This window comes from Miniopterus schreibersii, assembly GCF_964146895.1.
Source record: "Miniopterus schreibersii genome assembly, chromosome: 20".
In the NCBI taxonomy this organism is placed as follows: Eukaryota; Metazoa; Chordata; class Mammalia; order Chiroptera; family Miniopteridae; genus Miniopterus; species Miniopterus schreibersii.
The window spans coordinates 4,858,110-4,864,109 of record NC_138122.1 but is presented as its reverse complement, the minus strand read 5'-3'; positions in this window follow the sequence as shown (position 1 = coordinate 4,864,109).

Below are 6,000 nucleotides of genomic sequence, written 5' to 3'. Positions count from 1 at the left end.
TTTCCTAATATATGAATTTAGAACTAAAAATTGCCCTCAAAACATTGACTTAGCTGCATTTTACAAGCACTTTTATTATCATCCATCCCAAAATATTTTCAGACTTACTCTGTGATTTCTTCTTTGATCTTTGGATTACTTAGAGTTGTGTTCCTTAACTGAAAAACTTTTGGAGTTGAAAATTCAAGTTATTAATTCATAGTTTAGTTCCACTGTAGTCAGAGAACTACTTTGATTTTAGTCTTTTGAAATTAATAGAGATTGGTGTTCTGGTCAATCAGAATATAGGCTTTTTTGGTAAATAATCCATGAGCACTTGAAAAGATTATGTACACTGTAGTTGTTGAGTGTAGAGGTCTACAAATGTCAGTTAGTTCAAGTTAGTTGATCAAATTGTCCCATTCTTCTGCATCTTTATTACTTTTTCTTTATTTGATAGAACAAGTTATGTTAAAACCTCCAAAAATGATTGTGCATTTGTCTGTTTTTCTTCAGTTCTGTTCATTTTGACTTTATATGTTCTGAAACTATGTTATTAAATATCTATAAATTTAGCATTGATATATCTTATAATTAAATTGCTCCCTTTATGATTATTAAAGAGCCCTATTATTGTAAAATAATATTTAACTTGGATTTGACCTTGTCTGATTTACTGTAGCTATAGCAACTCTCTTCTTGTTAGTATTTATGTGGTATATATTTTCAAATTTTAATCTCCATCTTTCTGTTTACTTATGTAAGATGCTCTTATCAATGGCATAAAGTTGTGTGTTTTTTAATCCAGTAGGAAAATGATTATTAATCGGATTGTTGATTCCACTTAAAGTCAATGCAATTACTAATATATTTTAGATAGTTTTAATATTAATACCTAATTTTTCTCTCTTTGTATCATCTGTTTATTTATTATTCTTTTCTTATTTTATTTTAGATCAAATATTTTTAATTATTCCATTGTTTACTGAGTTATAGGTTGGCTGTTTCTTTCAGCACTTTAAAGATATTTCCATTGTCTTCTGTCTTTTATTGTTTATGTTGAAAAGGCTGTCTTTAATTTTATTGTTGCTTCTTTTAAGATAATGGGTTTTTTCTGAATCTTTTAAGATTTTTCTTTTCATCTTTGGTTTTCAACAGGTTGACTATGATGTGCTTGGTATGTTGTCCTTTGTATTTATCTCCCCTGTGATTCATTGAGCATCTTGAATGTGTGGGACATATTTTAGCAGTGTAGGAAATTTCTCAGACATCATCTCTTCCAATATTGCTTCTGCCCATTTATTCTCTCTTCTTTGTCTAAGACTCCGGTTCCCCAATTATATGTGTATTAGGCCTTTTGGGTTGTGTTCCACATGTCTCTCTTGCATTCCCCCCCTCCCCTCTTTTTCTGCACCTCAGTTTGAACATTTCCTATTATACCAGCTTCCAATTCCCTAGCCATGTCCAGTCCCCTTTTAAATACTTTTTTTTTGCTAGAATTTACTTGTGCTCTTTGAAGAGTTTGAGTTTAGCTCTTTAGGCTCCCTCCTCCACACAGTTTCAAAATCTGGGAACCATTCTGAGGAGAAGGCAGGTTGTGTATTTAAGGAGGCCCCTTTCTCTAGCAGGACTTAGTCCCCTTAGCACTGTGAGATTGCAGAATATTCTATTCTGCCTTTTCCAAATCCTTGACGTAGCTCCCCCCAGCTTCCTGTACATGGACTCAATCTCAGAACAATATCCCATGGGATAAACTTACCATACATTAGTTTCCCGAGTTTCCAATCAACTAGCTCTGTGTGATACCTCAGTTCCTCTGAGGGGCCAGGACTGAATATAAGGCTAGGCTTAGAATCAGTAAATGCCTCCAGAGAAGGAAGTCACTGGCAATGATCAGCTTTCCTCAGGAGGGTCCCACTCTCCGAAACTCTAATTCTTTCCTTCCTTATCATTTACATGGCCACCAGAATCTAATAAGATATATTTTTGTAATATATCTGGCTTTTTAAAGTTGGGTTGCTGTCCTTCAGCCCAGAAGCAGAAATTCTAAAATCTATTCTCACTTCTCCTTTCTTACTCAAAAAGTGTATGCACATGTATGCAACACACACACACACACACGCACACACACACACACACAGGTCAGCCTTAAAAAGACCTCCTCCCCCTAAAATCCTGGCCTGCTGGTATTTATGCCCTTGTCCAGTCTCCTCAGGACTGGATGAACACAAGGCTCACTTGTAAAAGACATTGCTGCCTCAACTTCAGTCTTTTTTATTGTTTGATCTTAGGGAAGTTGGAGAACATCCAAGCAGTCCTGTGAGGAAGTCCACATGGAGAGTAACAGGCTTCCCACCAACAGCCAGTGTCACTTTGCCTGCCATGTTGAAAGCAAATCTTCCAGACCCCTGAAAGCCAGCTAACGTCCTGGCTGCAGGTCCATGAGAGATGCTAAGCTAGAGCCACTCAGTTAAGCTGCTCTCAAATTCCTGGCCCACCTAGAAGCAAAGACTAGAATGGTGGTTGGCAGGGACTGAGGGAAGGGGGACATGGAGAATGGCTGTTCCATTGGTACGGAGTTTCAGTTATTCAAGATGAGATCTACTGTACACCATAGGGCCTATAGACAACAATCTCGTACTGTGCACTCAAAACTTTGTTAAGAGGATAGATCTCATGTTAAGTATTCTTACCACAAAAGCAAACAAACAAAAAGGACACAAGGAAATCTTTGGAGGTGATGGATTCACAGGTGTATGCATTTGTCCGGACTCATCATATTGTATACACTAAGTATGTGCAGTTTTTTGTTTATCAATTATATTTCAATAAGGTTGTTTTTAAAACTGAGATATTTCTTGTTGCCTAAAGCCACTAAGTTTAGGGTAACTTGTTATAAAACAATACATAAATAACACACACATTCTTTGTACCTTTTTTAAAAAATATATGTCTTTATTGATTTCAGAGAGAGGAAAGGAGAGGGAAAGAGAGAGATAGAAACATCAATGATGAGAGAGTCACTGACTGGCTGCCTCCTGCACACCCCCTGCTGGTGACTGAGCCCGAAACCCAGGCATGTGCCCTGATGGGGAATCGAACCTCAATCTCCTGGATCACAGGTAGATGCCCAACAGCTGAGCCACGCCCGGTCAGGCTCTTTATACTGTTTTTAAACAATATATTCATAAAGATCTCCCTCATTCTTTTTACAGCTGAGAGCACTACATTGTGTAGTTAATTGAACCAGTCTCTTGTAAATGTGCAACTGCAGTATTTTGCTGTTAGAAACACCTGATTAATAGCCCTGTGCATATTTTTTATTATTGGAGATGTAGTTTCAGGATAAATTCATAGAGGTAGGACTGCTGCTTCAATATGTCATGTATTTGCAGTTTTGTTAGATATTGCCAAATTTCACTTCATAACATCGCAACATTTTTACTGCCACTGGCAATATACGAGCTTACCTGTTTCCCCAGGGCCTCACCAATAGAGTCTTTTCAACTATTTTTGAATTTTGCCAGTTTGATAGAAGAGAAATGGTATCTCTGTGTAGTTTACTTTTCCTTTCTGTAATTATGAGGAAAATTGAGCATCTATTCATTTGTTTGAAAGCCATTTATATTTTTTTTGAACTATTGAGTGTTCGATTATTTTACTTTGATTCTTGAGAGCTCCTTATATACTAGATGTATTAGCCCTGTATGATATATATTGCAAATATTTTCTCCCAGTTTATCATTTTTCACTTGGGCCTTGCTTATGAGCTTTTTATTTTACTTTTGGCCATGCTTTACATGGCCTTTCTGCCATGTAAAACTTTTCCTAATTTTTATGTTGTTAAATTTATTAATTTCTTGTAGGTGGAAATTTATTAATTTTTTAAATCACACCTGGATTTTGAGTCATTGTAAAAAAGTTTTTCCACACCCCAAATTATATAGGATTTTATCTTGTTTTCATCTAGTACTTGTGAGGGCAAAATTTTACATTTAGGTCTTCAATACTTTGGGAGTTTATTAATAATGTCAGTTACCCTGTGTGGCAGTTATTGATTGCCTCAATAATGCTACATTAAAAGTCAACTATAGCCTGGCCAGGCATGGCTCAGCAGTTGAGCATCAACCTAGGATTCAGGAGATCACAGTTCAATTCCCCGTCAGGGCACATACCCAGGTTGCGGGCTCGATTCCCAGTCGGGGACGTAAAGGAGGCAGCGGATCAATGACTCTCTCATCACTCATGTTTCAACTCTCTCTCTCCCTCTCCCTTTCTCTCTGAAATCAATAAAGATATATTTTTAAAAAAAAAATCAACTATAAAATGTCAGTGGTATATAACAATAACAAGTGTTTATTCTTTATCTATCTGGAATCAGTTAGGTGTCAACTAGGCATCTCGCCTGACTTTGGCTAGGCTCACCCACATATCTGAGGATCAGCTGATCTACCTGGCTTCTAACAGAGGTGGGCTCTGTCCAGAGCACTCAGAGCAATGTGGTTCTCACCAGGTCTCACCCATCCTCCAGCAGGCTACCACGGGCATGTTCTCATGGCGACGGCAAAGAACAGTGGAGCAAGCCCCAAAGCCCAGGTTCATCCGAGCTTTCGCTTGTATAACATCTGCTGACATCCCACCTGCTGAAGCGAAATACCTGATCAGGTCTAGAGTTAGCGAGGGAAGGCAGAGGAAAGCTACGTGGCAAAGGATGTGAATACAAGAAGGAGAAATGAATTGAAGGCTTCTACTACACCCTGTAGTTGCCTAGATCCAGCTCATCCTAGATCTCCCTTTACCATCTCGGCTTCTTAAGTCTTGATCACTCACTGTCTCCATTTCCTCATAGTCCCTTTAACCTAATCCACTGCATCTTGGCTTTCTCTCCTTATTTTTCCACTAAGCCTGTTCTCAGCGATGTTGCCAATGGGCTCTGAATCTCCAAATCTAACATGCATATTCTGGTTCTTATTTTATGTGACACAACATGTTAGTTGAGCGTAAACCTAAGCCCTACATTCTGTAGGCAGGTCACATTTGTGCCAGATTTCTTCCGATTGCCCCTCAAGATCCATTCTCCACCCCTCTTCTTCCCTGCTCTCTTCTACTACATGAGTTACATCAATAGTCTCCTGTACCCTCTTGCTTCTACTTGGTTTCAGTCTGTGAGAATCCTTGACAGGAGGGAGAAAGGAGATTGAGATCAAGGTACTAATTCTCTTGGTTCCATGCCTGTGAGGTCCTCTGGGGCTGGCTGTATCGCTTGTCCCTGCTCCTCTCAAGGTGGCCTGTTCTATAAGACCCCTTCCTCCCAGTTATTCCTCTCATTTCTTACTTTCCTTCAGGCCCAGGATGGTGTCAGCCAGCCACTGAGTGCCCTTGTTTTAGGCACTACCTCATGTGGTCTTCCTACACCTTCCCATAGATTTCTACATAAACCTTTCTCTAAGTTCCTGGTCCCTGCTGGAATTCTAGCTGATACAGTGTGCCATGGTACATCGCTCCCCCCTCATCTCCATCTACATTTAGGGCGTGGACACCACTTCTACTCATCTAATCGCATCCAATACTTTATATGGAGGCAGAGGGGAGAAAGTGAGACATTTCCCGACCCCTACTCTTTGAGGTTCTAGGAATTGAGGTGTCCTCACAGGAAACAAAAACAAGCACATAAAACAGAAGGAGCGTAAGAGATGGACTAAAAGGCACTGAGTGAAGTAAGGCAAGTACTGAGAAGTGACTACAGGTTTGGGCAGCATAGAAGGTAACTCAAGATGTTGATAAGGGCAGCTTCAGTGGAATGGTGGGGACAGGATTCCAGTTGGACTGGGCTGGAAAAGTCAAAACAGTGACTATTGACTAATCTAAGGATAGGAGACAAAATTTTCATAACATGGGAGAATTTGCTGACCACTGAGTGAAAGTTTCCTAGGCCATTGCTTAAGGATTTAGGATCATAGTAGGCCCCACCCAGATCCCTATACTGGACAGGTGCATTTGTCCCCTTTCTACAAGTGTTGG